This window comes from Lethenteron reissneri, chromosome 19 (genome assembly GCF_015708825.2).
Source record: "Lethenteron reissneri isolate LAM-NWPU_2019-01 chromosome 19, ASM1570882v1, whole genome shotgun sequence".
Classification (NCBI taxonomy): Eukaryota; Metazoa; Chordata; class Hyperoartia; order Petromyzontiformes; family Petromyzontidae; genus Lethenteron; species Lethenteron reissneri.
Genome location: NC_083797.1, coordinates 9,714,225 through 9,731,558, shown reverse-complemented (window position 1 = coordinate 9,731,558; position 17,334 = coordinate 9,714,225). Strand labels below are relative to the sequence as shown.

The 17,334-nt window shown below is 39.6% G+C and overlaps 1 pseudogene; it reads left to right on the top strand.

Moving 5' to 3' along the window:
• The window catches only part of LOC133344243 (CUB and sushi domain-containing protein 3-like), a 435,165-nt pseudogene that overhangs the window by 251,100 nt on the left and 166,731 nt on the right, over positions 1 to 17,334 (top strand).

Sequence of the window (17,334 nt, the reverse complement as noted above, 5' to 3'; positions counted from 1 at the left end):
AAAAGATGCATTTGATTAATTGGAAATCGATGCAGTCATACAATCTCTCACAAACCAAGTCTGAAATAAAAAATATATTTAGAAACATTAAATCAATTTACAAAAATATAATAGCTTGTAAAATACTGAGATGTTTACATATTAAAAGGAGACTTAGATAAGGAGATATGCTTTCACCACAATTGTTCAGAGTGACAATAGCATTGAGAAGAAAATGCAAAGAAATTTTATAAAATATTAACTATCTCAATATTTGTAGAATGTAGTTTTTATGACAGCCTATGGGTATGGATTACAGAGAATGATTGAAAAACCTAATCAAGACGGCCGCAAAGTGTGAGCAAAACACAAGTCATATTGTTCATGAAATAACAGAATTTGTTGGAGACACACAGGTGCAAAATACATAATAAGGCTGGGTATATGTGCCTTGGGCAGTTCTTGCAGGCAGAGATCAAAATGATCAAAATAAGAGGCAGATAAGAGCAGGTTTGAGTGCTTTGAAAATAACGAACTTGATAATGATAAGCAACATGTGCATAATAAAACATAAGAACATCGTGTCTGCAAAATCCATTATCATTTGTTCACAGTTAAAAATTCTAGCAGACAAGATCAGACCTTACCGTCATCACTCTGAACCATGCTAAATATTGACATTATCATGGAATTATCAACACAGTCTGTAATGTAAAAAATTTAAGATTGGCATTTGATTTGGTTTTTACTTTTAAAACTGTTCATATTAAACTGTTTGCATTATATGCAATACATTTGCATCTCGTAATTACAGTTGCATACAATATAAACTTAATTTGATATATAAACCAATCTCTTCCACCCATTTTTGTGTGTTTTTCTGTATATCATATATTTGGAGTACTGTTTTAAGCATGAAAATCAAAGCTCAATTGTCTATTAGAGTGTATTAATGGTTACATGCCTTACCTTTACCAAGCATAGTCAGCAGGATTATTTAAAGAATGCAAACGCTGTTGGATACTGTACTTTTTATTTAATATATGTAAAGTTTATTGTTGTTCACGAAAGCAATTTTGGATTTTTTTATAAAGAAAAGTTTCCTCAAAAACAATTATTCTCTCAAGTCTCGCATGAGTATTGCGCATAATTCCACTTTGGATTCTGGCCGAGTATAATTGTCTCTGAAATGTTTGTGTACCACACGTAATATTTCCCTAATGGCCTTTAAAATCTCCACCTTTAATCACGGGGTGCTTTGCATAAGCGTTTTCAGAAGGTGGTGTGGTATAGAATAATACATTTACTGCAATGTACCAAGTACCACAATACTAAACCAAGCTTGTTCAAAAACGGCTTCATTTTATTCCTGATGCGATTCAATCTTTTTTTTACGTTTTTATTGCCCTGGTTAATACAATTTCAGCATCTGCACTATATTTTGCAGAAAATGCTTTGTTCTTGGAAACCGCTTCATTATTTACCTGTTTTATTTTTCCTACGTAGCCATTACGATCCGTGGTGCAAACCAATGTATACGTTTTTTTCTTACAGCAAAAGACCCAGGTGTATGAATGTGAAATTGACTGTCATATCCAAATTGACTGTCAGCCACACTTCAATGGTTCAAGGAACTCCATTGTGCGTCTTTAACATAAAGATAGGCCAGCTTCGCTGATAATTAAATTGATATGCACCTTTTTCCATTAAAACTGCATTGCCATTACTTGGGAGAGCAACTTTATGCTACCTTCCATTTTTATTCTATATTGTATCTTCAGCTTTCTTATTTTTTTTATAATAAATACACACAAGGAATGTATTTCGTTGTTTTGTGTACCATTGAATTTATTGTATATTGGTCAATTTTCCCAATGCCAATCTACATTAATGTGAGTATGCAAGTCAAATGAAAGGGCATTTATTCATTTTCAGCCCTGCAATTACTTGCCAATGCCCATGCTGGTTGAAGGACCTTCATTAAAGTAACTCTAGATAGCTCCCATTGAGGATATTTGGCCTACTCTTCCATGCTGCCCAGAATTCTTAGAAGAGGTGGAAGCACTCAGTTCACCCAAACATAAACAATCTGAAAGTCGACTAACCCATCAATACTGCTCGGTAGACAGGGTCTAAGGGATTTAAGAAACCTGCACAACTGGGCTTGTACTTTTGAAAAAAAATATTTAGTGCAGGCGTCCATCGCAGAACGCGCAACATGCTTTCCTGCATGTTATAAGGGGAGGGGGCGCGTGACTAAAGAAAAAAACCAAGTATTTAATTTCATTATTTTATCCCTGGATTTATAAAATAATTAAAATGTAATACTTAATTATAATACTATTTAGCCTTACAACATTGACTTAATAAGGAGTTTAAAACAAATAATTGTACTTAAGATTGAAACGATTACTACTTACAAAGGTGGTTTAATACTTCGTAAGAAGTAACTCCAGGGCTTCTTGAACGCTTCCATTGGATGCTTGCAGCAGCACGCGTAATGCAACCAAAGGGATCAGATCTATGATGGCTACGCCCAGCCCATGACAATGGACGCTGCCATGATGCAGTGTATGGGCCTCTGTGAGAAACCACTGTATAGCTCATTGGATTCCTCGAGTATAATTCAACATTCTAATTCTTCTGGTTCTGATTCATGTTGAACTTATTTCGCACCGTACGTAGCCAATCGTGCTTATTAGAGGTGCGGTGCAGTGACGTTATAAGAAATGTTTTTTTTTAACATTGAATTTTTACGTTGATTCGTTTCTCAATCTGCTTGTCTTGGTGAACGGCAGCATATTGAAGAGGGTGGTCTAGACCACCCTTTCCCTGGCGACGGACTCTAGCTCTTCCTGGGGAATTCCCAGGCATTCCCAGGCCAGCTGAGAAACATATATATATATTTTTCTACCTATGTGACTTTACAGAAAGAACCTACAGAGTATAGTCCCACCATCGTGTCCTAGGCCGGCTCTAGGGTCTTCGCCCAGTGGGATGTGCCCGGTAAAGTTCCAGGGGGAGTCTACCGGGAGCCATCTTTACCAGGTGCCCAAACCACGTTAGCTGGCTCCTCTCAATCCGAAAGAGCAGCGGCTCGACTCAGAGGCTGTCTCGGATTACTGAGCTCCTCACCCGATCACGGAGAGTGAGCCTGGCAACCCTGCAGAGAAACCTCATTTTACCCCCTTGTACCTGCAATCTCATCATTTTGGTCATTACCCAAAGCTCATGACCATAGGTGAGGGTGTGGATGTAGATTGACCTGTATACCGAGAGCTTTGTTCGAGAACTCAGCTCCCGCTTCACTACTACGGAACGGTACAGCGCCCGCATCACTGTGGATGCCGCACCGATCCATGCGCCGATCTCCCGCTCCCACTTACCATCACTCGCGAAAGAGACCCCGAGGTACTTAAACTCCTCCACTAAGGGCAGCTTTTCCCCTCGCACCTGGAGAGCACACTCCACCATCTCCCGGGAGTGAACCATGACCTCAGATTTGGAGGTGCTGATCCTTATCCCAGCCGCTTCACACTCGACTTCAAACCATTCAAGTTGCACGCTGGAGATCACAGATTGATGAGGCAAAGAGGAAAACGTCATGTGCAAAAATCAGCGATGCCACCTCCATGCCCCCAACTGGATACTTTCCATACCTCGGCTGTTCCTTGATATCCTGTCTATACAAATCACAAACGATCCACCTTTGATGGAGTTCAACACCCTAAGTGAACGACTTTGATTTAACACCAAAAATACGGACACAGCTCTCACTCTGGGAATAGAGGGACCAGATAGCACACACAAGCGGCACCGGTACATCATACTCCTGCAGCACTTCCCACAAGACATTCAGGTGAACATGGTCATATGCTTTCTCCAAGTCTACAAAGCAGAGGTAAACTGGAGAAGCATACTCACATGACCTCTCAAATATCTGTGAGATGGAAAAGAGCTGGTCCATTATTCCACAACCCTGACAGAATCCGCATTGTTCCTAGTTAATCTGAGGCTTGACCACCGAGCGCAGCCTCCTCTCCAGCACTCTGGCATAAGCTTTACCTGAAATGCTGAGGAGTGTGATCTCTCTGTAGTTGGAGCACACTCTCTTAATAGAGGTGACCATGACCCAAGTTTTCCAATCCAGAGGTACTTCTCCGCCCTTCCATGCAACATTGAAGAGGCATGTTAACCACGGCACTCCTACACTGTCCAGCACTTTCAACACCTCTGGGCAAATCTTGTCCACCCCAACAGCTTTGCCGCTATGAAGGCCCTCGACCGCCGCAGCAACTTCAGCAGCCGTGATGGATCCAACCCCCCAGCTGTTTCCAGGGCTGCCTCCTGAGAGGAGGTCATGTCGATCGGGTTGAGGAGTTCATCAAAGTGTTCCTTCTATCTCTCGACTATTTCCTTAGTTGAGTTAAATTGTATGCCACCCTTACTGAGAACAGCCTGGTTCACGTCCCGTCGACCACCCAGAACATATTTAAGGCTGCCCGGTACTCCCTCTCTATGGCCTCTCCAAACGTCTTCCATGCCTGGGTTTTCACTTTAGCAACTGCTACCGCTTCGACCCTCTTAGAAAGCCGGTGCCTCTCAATTCAGTCGGGAGACCTTTTAACAAGCATAGCTCAGAAAGCCTCCTTCTTCAATTTGACAGCTTCTCTCACCATTGGTGTCCTCCAGCGAGTCCCAGGGTTGGCACCATGACAGGCAGCAACTTCCTTCAGGCCACATCTTTTTACAGCTGCATCAACAATCGAGGTCCTGAACATCATCCAATGACCTCCCGTGGAGTGGAGGAGAAGTTTTCCCAGAGGTGGAAGTTTAAATCTTTCTGCACTTGGTCTTCTGCCAGACGTTCCCAGAAAGCCGGCACTATATGTTTTGGCCTTCCACATCTAACTGGTCGGTGCCCCAAGTGTCGAATCCTACCTACCACTAGGTGGTGATCAGTTGACAGCTCTATCCCTTTCTTCACCAGAGTGTCCAGAACATACGGCCTTAGGTCCAATGATACAACTAGAAAGTCAATCATTGCTCTGGTACCAAGTACACTTATGAGCATCCTTGTGTTCAAACATGGTGTTTATTATTGACATTTTGTGACAAGCACAGAATTCCAAAAACATCTTACTCTTCGGGTTCAGATCAGGGGGACCATTCCTCCTGATCACACCTCTCCAGCTATCTCCATCGTTTACCACTTGAGCATTGAGTCGGTAGGTGGCACTCTATCGAGCACTGCACCTACTGTCTCCAAGAAGACTGAATACTCTGAACTGCTATTTGGTGCGTAAGCACAGACAACAGTCAGAGTTTTCCGTTCTGAGACCCAAAGTCTTATTGAGGCGACCCTCTCGTTTATTGCGACAAACTCCAACTGAACAGCACCCAGCCGGGGCCTTGTGAGTATTCCCAGACCCGCCCGGGGCATCTCACCAGGGGTTACTCCGGAATAAGAGGGAGACCACCCCCAATTGAGAAGTTTGGTTCTAGTGCCAATGCTGTGTGTGGAGGTGAGATGTACTATATCTAGTCGATACCTTTCCACTGGATCCTTCTCCCCCATTCACGTGACATTCCACGTCCCAATAGCTAGTGTCCATTGCCAAGGTCCAGCCCGTTTGAGACCATCTCTCTCCCTGCCATACTGGCATCGCACCCGCCCCTCACCCTTTGTCCTGCGGTTGGTGAGCTCACAGGACAGCGCCGCGTAGCAATTACGGGCTGGGCCCGACCGAGATACGTGGATCACCCGGCCACCAGGCATTAACCAGCGAACACCACCCCCAGGCATGGCTCCAGGGAGGTGTCCCGGTATACCTTGTCCAGGCGAGGTTTTCTGATTTTTATATTTCAGAAGTATTCATGCGGGGCTTTTGTTTTGACCGTTATTTGTCTGGAACCTCCCCCCAGACTTATTCGCCAAGGGAGACCCTACCAGGGGTACAAGACTCCAGGCGACATAGCTCCGAGGATCAATGCAACACAAAAATCCCACCACCACAATAATGTTACGATCCTTCTGTGGGGATTTGAATTTTTACCACCACCTTCTGAAATATTTTATTTTTTTCTTGAGCGTGTAGTGTGAAGTATGTCCCGAAAATATTAATCACGTAACTGTGAATTCGCGATATGGGGGTACATTATGTGAGGAATGCCTATACATAGTTCATAAAACAGATTCCCTGAATAATGTTCATGTTTTAATTACTCAACTTATGCTGCCGCATTTTTGTGCTTGCACTACAAGTGAGCGTGTAGGACGTTACTTTGAACTTTCACACTCCTGCAACGCACACGATTAGCAGGGTTAGCTACGTACAGTGTGAAAGAAGTTCAATTTACAACGTTATAGATAAACTACTGACAACCCCCCCAAATATACAACCATTTGCTTTCAACATAATGTATATAATGATTTCAGCAAAGTGCATCATTTCCACAGCCATTGGAGGCATGCCTATATCACTGGGTAGAACATATCTTGTTGTTATGAAGTGGAACGTATTACAATATGCATAAATATTAGATAACAACAAGGATATATGTGGATTGGGCACTCATTATATCTTATATGCCCATGACGTCGTGGAAATATTCTCAAATTATATATCTTTACCAAGAGGACATCACTTGTAAATTGTGTATAGCAGTGGTTCCCAACCTGTGGTCTGTAGACCATTGGTGTGACCCAAGGCCTTTGGAAATGTATTCAAGACTTGTCACCACTGCTCGCAATTGACTGAATCTGCTGATTGCTGGCATTGGTTATCGACAAGTAGATTTAATTTATGAAAATATGCTTTTGGCGCATCGTGGTCTGTAATTTGTGGGCATAGAAAAGCTGACAACCACTGGTGTATTGTATTTTGAAAACCATTGTCAAATTAATTTATTTGTGTTAAAATAATGCGATTTACATTTTTTATTACCATTACGAATGGCATTTGGCTATTCCTTTATGAAGGTAATTGATTATATATATGCATTATTTAATATTATAATTAGGCTTTTTCCACACAGCCTGAAATCCACATTCAGTATGATGTGTAATATACTGCCTTGCATTTATTTGAATACCTATGTAAAGTTAGATTTTGTAAAGAAAAAAAGTGTTTTCTCATGTTTGTAAACATTATTGTCTTTTGTCATCATGGAAATGTGTACACAACATGTAATACAGCAAAGGTATATGCAGCCAACACAACTATTGAATTTGCATGAAATATGCATGGAACGCATTTCTTCATTCTGCCGCATTTTAATTACAGTTCACATTAAGAAAAAAAATACTCTTGCCATGCCATTGTATGCCAGCTTAATGTTCGAGCACTGAGCTCGCCTCGGGCAAATGATTACTAACGCAATCCTTTCAGGGCCATCAGTATCAATGACACAAAGGCATTGGGGTGCAGCCTTGCATGCTGCCATGTATCCTGCCCACTTGTGTCCCTCCACTCGTTTGTTTTCACTACAGGAAACTAATGTAATATTTAGAGGCATGCTTTTCAGTGGAAGTGGCCCGATTTTTCAGATCCTAAAATTGATCACGGTGCTTTAAATCCCACGGAGTCTCGTTCAAATCAACATTTCATTCCCCCAATACATCCGATTGAGGAATGTGAATGCGATGCCATAGATGTTTGCACTTTTAGTCCAGAATGCGTACACATATGTAATCCTAAGCTTTATTTTCAGTTAATGTATGAAATCAATATGTTGTTTTCGTCCCTTGTTGCTGGTTTTGCAATGAGGGCCAAACACTGGTAGAATTTATAACACTTGTTTCAGGCGAAATGTGATATAAATGCATACTCTAAAGAAAGACAGTTTTGAGCATGATTCAAAGGGTTTTTTTGCTGTTTGGGGTATAATCACGTTGCTATTGCTAGTTTCAAAAGTAAAGTAGATAGGGAAATTCACATCACATATGTCTCCACTTAAAATAAATACAAATAATGAATTTGTGTGTCCAATGGCATTCCAGCTTAGCACAATATATTTTTTAAACTGTACTGCACTTGCAGGGAAGGAAAACATTTTGTTAAATTCATATTTCCCTAAATGCATTTTTATTGTGCTGTAAGTATCATTTCATTTGATGAATATTGTACATATACATTTTAACCTATACGGCTCGTAGTACATCAATCTGTGTCACAGAACTGCTTCGGAAGATAACTTTGCAGAACTACTGAAGTCACTTTAATATGACCCTTTATCCACACTTTGAGGCACACATTTTAATTCAACACGTTTAAGTTTGTGAGGCAGAATTAAGCCAAATTTAAAGATGGACTTTTTTTGTGCAGTCATTGGTGACCGGCCTGAAACCATCAACTCACTGCGACTTGGTAGTCCAGTTTAACCACGGGTGACAAGTCTGATTGTCCATTGATTTCATCAGCGCCAAATCCCGCGTTGTGATCCACAAGTCACCCGCCTCCTCAACATAAGTGACGTGAAATGTTCGTCATGAATGAGACCATACCAGCACGAATAATGGTTTTCGCTGTAAGCAGGTGCTCCGCTTTGTTGCATGAAAGAAAATAACTCTGCATCGGTGTCTATTCATACACGTTGCGGTGATGATGATGGTGATGAAAAATAACACAGACACAAACACAAACGCACTTCATACACTAATGGGTGTTCCTGTGCACACTTATATAATATTTGGTCATAACACTACCTCAGGCTTCAGATGTGAAGACAGTTCTCTCGAATATTGAGGGTCTTTGAACCATCCTTTTCATGGTCAAAGTTATTCTTAAAATGCTCACATGTCCATATGTAAATATTGTAAAATATATATTCATATTTAATAAAGCCAAGTAGTGAAAATATATTACATAACTGATTCTTTTACATGAACTATGATTAGAAATATGTAGTATTCCATTTTTAGGATTGTCCATTGAAAGATACCGTGCTGGTTTCTAATGACCATCTGACCACCTTATAAATAAAATGTTGTAAGCGAATCAAATTGGTAATGTTGGATACAAACATTAGGAGAGTGTTAAAATATTTAACACGTGCACTGAGATTTGTAGGAGACATGGAGAGGCTTTGAATTCAAATGTTTTTGCCATGATTTATCCTCTTTCTTTCAGTGGGATATTTATTAATTGGGCTATTTATACAGTTGGGAATTTATAGAGTAAACAATCAGCCAGTTGGCTAAGTGGAAGAGCAAGCGGCTTGCAGTCGGAATAATTTAAGTTCAAATTCTAGTTGGTGGTTGACTCAGCCCATCATCCCTTTCAGGGCTGATAAAATTGGAATCCTTTGTGGCGGAAGTCAACAGTGGGTGGCCTATAGAGAGACTCGCCCCACAGTACGAATGGGGAAATTCCATCACTGGCTCACGGCTGTAAACGGGAGGTGTGAACTACCCTGATGCTCATCTGAACAGGAAATCAAGTTGTCTTGTTCGTGACCGTCTTCATATGGATCACCATCTCCTTCTCCCGTAACCTCAATTTAGCATGTAGTGGAAAAAAAAATCTCCATTCAGCCTCATAGTCTGCACAATGTATACGCGTAAACCCACATATGTGTAGTGTGGTATATGTAGCACACATATAATAATTCTCCATAATAGAGGTGTTTGGGTTAGATTGTGTAAATATACACTTGTCATTAAACCTGCCACCACCTGACACAGCCAAATAGTAAGGTTTGTCAAGTAAACAAAACATGCCAATTAGTCACTAATTCAGCACACATGTGTGTTGGAGAGTAAACCCACAACATTTACAATGTGAGTACAACGTTTCGCCAGGTAATTAATACCAGCCTCATCAGGCGGCAGGCAGAATTGTAGATACATCCTCTTGCTTTGGTCTTAAACAGAGGGGGCAAATGTGATGTCGTCACGTGTGAGACAATCAGGTGCGAAGACCAGAGGGGGGTAATAATTCGATAGAATTGACCCATTAACTGTTACGTCTTTCACCATGCTTGAATTGTACGTGTTGTACTCTCCACAGGTATTACATGCGGCGCCGCATTAACTGGACCCAGTGGGACAATCACCTCCCCTAACTTTCCGGTGCAGTACGACAACAACGCCCAGTGCGTGTGGACCATCACAGCATCGCGTCCTAGCAAGGTTTGCCACGTTCGAAATCTTCTACGTGCACATTTCAATACTCTACACGCTAATTAACCACTGTGATGCTCCTGCAGCAAACACTATGATTGCATGTATTAGCCAGTGTTGTGTTTCATCAGCAGTATGTATTTTTTACGTGTTTTGATCAAACGACTCTCAAGTGTTTATAGTACAATCTTAACTTTGGAGCTTTCGTGACTGCAGGAATTATTCTTTGGTTCTTTCGGTGAAGTCACGTATAAAGAAAAAATAATAAATTAAATAATAGCATACGACGTTTCGATTGCAACACAAGCAATCATCATCAGGTATAATGAAATAGCGACATAAAATCTAACCAGAAAAAATTATAGACAGACATATAAGCAGACAGATATCACCAAGATACACAGAGCGGGCAACACAGGTACAGAGAGGGGTGATCGTCTCTGTGGGGTGGCCTTAAAAAGACAGAGGGGGGCGGAGGCAGCGAGAGGGAGGGGTTAGAGACAAAATTTACATGTCAATGAATACAAAAAGAAGTGAGCAGTGTTTCTTTTCCTCTCCCTAAGCCTGCTCACTTACTTTAATGGAATCAACCATCCAAAGAACACACTGAGTAATAATGTTTCTAATTTTAAAGCTATTAATTAGGCAAGATTCGTGATTTTTGTTTCATTCCTATAAAAACATTGCATTTTATATGTATTTTTATTATATATTTGCAAAAGCAAGTTTCTATCTATTCCTGTTTTGTAAGCTTGATGTCTCATTTTTTTTTCTATTTTCCGAAAATGTCCTTAAAACTATTATTCTTCGATTTGATAATTGCCATTCTACCAACTGATTCATAAAAATTACTGTTAACAATTATCATACACGCTTACCAAATTAATCCAATCCTTAATGCCCATCATTAAAATAAAACCAAAATGAGCCCACATTGCAATTTTCTGATAGTCACAGCCCTTAAAAGTTCCAGAAACATATAATATGGCGTTTCTGCATTTTTTTATGTCAATGATTCATGCATTAATTCAATAAATAATGGATATTCGTTAATGCTGCTCTCCAATATGTTTTCGGCCTGTATCGCATGTTGTTTGGCTGAATGTGTGATGTTTATGTCCACGCTTTTTCAGCACCTAAATCAAAACGTCAGATATCAGGCAAAACCCAATATTATATCGCAGAGCTATATAGCACAACTATGAATACCTACACGGCAATTATAAGCTAAAATTCTCAATTCCTTTGGTATATCACCCGTAATTGGGCACTTGAAGCAGAACTTATAGAAAATATGCTCTCAGTTAAGCGCAGTGGTTTTAACATTTTGTTTATTCCCACTCGGCTCAATCATGGCTGTGGATTAGCTGATTGCCAAAGAGACGTATGTTTTTGAGTGCGTTGGTAATCAAAGGACATTCGTACAACGTCAAGGGGAAAACGTCATCCTGCAAAGTTTTCTTCTCGTGATAAATTAATCCCTACTTGTCTAAAAGCCATATCAGGAGAAAATACATATGCAGTAGGCAGACTATCGATAATAGATCATGTGTGATTTGCATCCAGTGCCCTTTCCCACAAATTTAACTCCTAAAATTGGCAAAACAGCAGAGACATCCATTGAACGTGGATCTAGTTGATACATCTTGTACATGAACAAAATGTATCCAAATTGTTCCAAGTCCGTCAGTGTGTTCCTATTGAAGTCCCACAACTCAATCTCTAAATCTGAAAGCTGACTGGCTCACTCATGCGTTGAATAGGCTTTGTCTAATGGAAATACAATTCGTAAAAATGGGAATTTGACATTCATGGGTGCATTGTTGTCTGGAATAGTTGTGGAATTAAAAAACCGACTCAACGTTACCACACTTAAAAAAAAAACTCACATCATGACAAAAGTACAAAGCAAAGTGAACTGCAATGAAAAAATGTCATTCACAAAGCTATATTTTTTTCTTTGAAGAAACGGTTTAAATGTTAAAGGCAAAGGTGTAACCCTGTAATTACTTCTTCAAGCCACTGCTGGCAGAAGGACCTCTGCTAGGACGTAGATCACCCACCACACTGTGGTAAATCTATTTATACTTGCTGAGTGGACAGAGACAAGGTGGGGGTTTAAGAACCTCTGGGTTGCAAGTTCAGTGGGTTAACCATTATTTATGTATTTTCCCCTTAATAAATGCAAATTACATGCGATTGCATGTGTAATTAAAAATACATCTCCAGAAAAATCACTGGAAAATGTGCCTTTTGATATTTAAATGCATTTGTAAACAGGTTTATGATGGTCTTCTGACTGGATTTTCATCTATATGTTTGAAGATGCATTTGGATTAAAATTTTATTCCAAGTGGATACACTCTAAATCAATGCGGATTTAGGTTCTGCATAACATGAATTTGATTGGATTGGATTTAAAGCCAATACGTTAAAGATCCACTGACCTTTGCATTCATGAGATAAAGGTATATGAATTTATTGTGGTTGATAAGTAGAAAGAACAGTTTGTGTAATGAGGTAATTTTACTCTTTTGCGGATTTTTTTGGGAATGTAAACAGTTAACTTTTAATTATAATGTTTGCATAACGTGCATTCCCTTGGCTTCTGAATACTGAAGCACATCTCTGATTCCCCTATACAATATAACACGTGTCCAAAACTATTGATAGTATATAGATGTATCCCTCGATTTACCAAAGGGATGTGCTATTTAAAAAAAAGCGTGTTTTTTTTCAAATGCTGCAATGGGAGATTGAAGTGGCATTATCTGGATTGCAAGCGTCCAAACTACTACACCAAGACAGCATCTACCATGTCAGAAGAGTGCATATGATAGGCGGGGATATGTTTCAGACAGCCATTCCAAATCTACTCCTAGCCTAGAAAATTATACATCTATATCGCTAAATCTTGACTGAAAGCTTTCGTGACTGTAGGAATTCATATTCCTTGGGTCTTTCGGTAAAGTCACATAGATATGTTCAAAGAAAATAACAAAAAATAACAAACAAACAAACTTTTTGTTACTACTTTTTCCGTAATTTTTTGTCATTTTCTTTGAACCTATCTACGTGACTTTACCGAAAGACCCAAAGAATACTTGTATCACTTTTCACAATTCTTAAACATAATAAAGAACATCAATATTAAAACGGTCGAATCGTAATTAATTTAACACAAAAAAAACTTTACCTTTTCAAGAAACCAACCAACACAGATTGAGTGGTAAGGCGATGTGGAGGCGTTGCTGTTGCACTACAGGGACACCGTGCCGCTGTCACTGATGGATGACGCCGCCTCCTGAGTGCCTCTTGTTTGACGATCTCATGTTGGGTGCCGTGGGAAATTTAGTTCACGTGGAAATTAGATTTCGTTAATCGAAGGGTGTGCGTAATTTGTCAATTGCGTTCGTGTCCGTAGAAGTGGCTACAGTTTTATTAATGTATATTAGTGTCACACAGCAATCAAGTGTGCTTCCAACCGAAACACTGTTGGAAACTGTCATAATAATTGTAAACACACAAACAGTCCTTATATGAGATATAATAACGCCATTCTATAAAAAAAACAAATAGTACATTTTATTTACTACCAAGCCGTTTTGATTTATTTTGTCCTTTGCATAGTAGATCAGCCTATGATAATTTATGTTATGAAGTCAAGCAATATCCCTTTCTATTTGTTTATTTGACAGCTATTTTGGGATTCTTTAAGTGAAGGTGAGTGACAGGATGTGTGCAACCTGCCATAGTAATAAGATGGAAAAGGCACAGAAATGGAAGGAAATTGCATTCTGTTTTTGCCGTCGAAGTGGACACAGAATTGCTGTGCAGTGTATGTCCATTACATATCCAATTCCTTTAGCAATCACAGCATTTTTTAGATATGGCAGCAGGATATGTGAATTGTCTTTGAAAACCATTTCATACACTCTGCTTATTCATTTCTAAAAGTATATATATATATAAATTGGCAAATACTGTATAATGGTAAAGTACAACACTCTGTGCAGTGTCGTGTTTACAATAGGTATATGTAAGCTAAAAAGTATGCAATGCAGTGCACATTTAACTTTTGTCGCATGTAACACTGTTGTCACACTGAGGTTTAACACTGTATGTATAAACTACATTGAATGTTTTAGAAAGTGATGTAAGCAAATGTCTGTTAAGTCTCTCAGACCTATATTTCTGCCAGTGCCTTACAAAACCAATACATTTTTGGATCCATGGTATGTATGTTTTAGACCCATGTAACACAGGGAATGTCAACATCAGGCATCCACATTTCAACTGCGGTTGAACTTGCGCTATCTCGAGTGATGTGGGGGACAAACATCAACGAACCTATTATCCACAATGGTATTTGGTTCACTGCAAAAAAACATCACCATTTGCAACCTGTTAACTGACCCGAGCAGCGACGTTGCAGACTTCATCCTTCCACGGAAAAATTGGACAAACCTCTACCGCTTGAGGACAGGGAAGATGTAGCCACTTTCTCCACTAGTGGAATGCGAGGAGCAGCCTAAACTGTGACCGTGGCCACCCAAGTCAGACGGTCACCCAACGTACTGAACTCCTGCCCTGAGAGATGAATTCCCAGTGGCATGGCTCACCTATAGTCGTTGAATGGATCACTAACTGCGGCATCAGACTATCGCTGCTTCCCCAGCCATACAAAGAAGAAGGATCTGCAAATTTACTCCATTTATCTGCGGATAATAGAAACAATAGAGGGAAATTATAATTATAGACCCTGCAGGAGCCATAGGTAATAGGGTCACGGAGAAGAGGAATTCTATTGCACATCACCGTGCCTCATCTGGAATAAACACCTTTTTTCGTGGGATTTGACCAATATAGCATCAAATTGCGAGTTAAACTTGTATAATTTTGACCGGCATTCTTGGCAAAGGAAACCGAAGCTCTTGCAACCGGCTGGCTATCCCAAGGCGGGGCCATGAAGCCCGCTGTCGGTGTGAGAGCCGATCGAGCCTCCAAGTAAATCCCTGCACGAAGTTGAAAGCAAATGCAGAACTGAAAATGGCCCTAATGTGTACTTAAACATTGTCATAAAAAAACGGACAGACATGTTCTATACATCTACAAATGCATTGGAATTGTTTGCTTATCATTTTTACCAGTTTGATCATTAAAAGCATAAAAGCATAATATAAATCTTGACTTAAAGCTTTCGTGACTGCAGGAATTCATATTATTTGGGGGTTTTCGGTAAAGTCACGTAGATAGGTTCAAAGAAAATAACCCAAAATAACAAAAAACTACGACGTTTCGATCGCAACACAAGCGGTCCTGATGACGACATGCGGTCCTGATGACGACCGCTTGTGTTGCGATCGAAACGTCGTAGTTTTTTGTTATTTTTTGTTATTTTCTTTGAACCTATCTACGTGACTTTACCGAAAGACGCAAAGAATAGCATAAAATAAGTTATGACAACCAGTATAACAGGTAATCCATTATGGGTAAAACACTATGTCCATTGGAGTTCACATGTATGTTGGATCTAATCACAGTTCTGCGTACATATGTTCTTTATTATTAAGGCCACGTAGATTAAGATAATCTGGAAGCCATAGAATGCATTTTAAAAACGACCATTAAAATGTATTAGAGCTGAGTCCCAGACTTTTTTTGCCATATTTCATTGACTCTTGCCTTCCCCATGAAACTAGAAACTTCATTTACAATCACAAGTTAATTACGATGCGTTATAATACTCTGCAAACTTCTGGAGGAGCTGCATTCCCTTGCTGACTGTGTAAACTGTCATATGATATACCTCCGACTATTTCTTCAATATCTGCAGTGTTTGATGTCAAATAGCTGCTTTAATAGTTTAAAGAAATACTTCTTGTAGTATTTGCAAATGTATAGTGGTTTAAATATAATTGACTACGTGCAAAAAAACTTTAGTCATCATTTGGGTGTGATAATTAATTGATTTTATGAAAAGACAACTCCAATGAAAATTCTGTTATTGAACAAATTACATTGATGCATACTTGACAACCCTATCAGTTTAAGCTGTAGGCTGCTGATTCTTAAACCGCCTTTCTACGTAGTGATTCTTTAAAGCTAGTCATACCACTTTAGAAATACATTTTATCCAGTAAAAGTCTTTCAAAATTCGCAGTCTCCCACAAATCGTAGGATTGGAAAGTACTGTATGTTGATGTTGTTCATATTTTTCTATTATATACTGTACATATCATTCATACAAAACATATATTGTAGTTGCAACTTCGGTCTATGTGTAACTGATCATAAAAAATGATAGGACCAGGAACATGCTCTGTATAGTTTTAAAATGTTCCATAAATATGATATATACTATGTGGTCACTTGACATTGTGAATGTGACAGTTTTTATCAGAAGAAATCTGACATTGGTATTACCAAGATCAGCAGGGGAATGCATCTCTTCCACAAGTACAGAGTGAAGGCATTTTTAAGTTTATAGGCTTCGTTGTTTACGTGAATTTGTGGGTACTCGCTGACAGCACTTACCCCTGCGGCCTGTGTATGCTACATGGCAGATATTTGTCTCCGTATGTAATGCTCGCATTGAGTGGAATGGTCACACATTGGTTCACGAACCCGGACACCTGGGCTTCCCCTAGGTTGATTCAGCCTCAAATGGGTACCTCGTGTGGTATGTAAATATCATCATAGGAGAGACAAAGGTACATGGAGGGTGCCAGCTACACCACCCCCTCGTGCACCATGCTGGCCTGCATGTAGATGCTCGCTAACAGAACACTTGCCCCAACAGCCTGAAAATGCAATGTGATGGATTTCTGTCTTCTATGACTTTGTATGCTTCATTTGTCATACATTTACAATATACACATTGGGTTTTCTGGGTTATTTTGAATATTTTGATCAACTCAATCATCCAAGCACTTCAGATAAACGAGTAGACATGTGCACACATGCTGGAGTGTAAATGGCCAAAGCTGAGAGGTGAGTTCAGTCTGTTCAATATATTCGGAGGCCAGCTGTGGTTGATTTCTTCGAAGTGGGTTTGTTAATTTAAAAGCCACTTATAAATGTCTATCAAATGAACATAAACATGTTTTCTTTTCATTTTTCAATCATTCTTTCCATGAATTGTGTTTCAATTGATGCCATGATTACAATGGCTGTACAGGAACAACGGAATATGTTTATGGCGATCACAAAAATATAAACTTTTTGTTAAT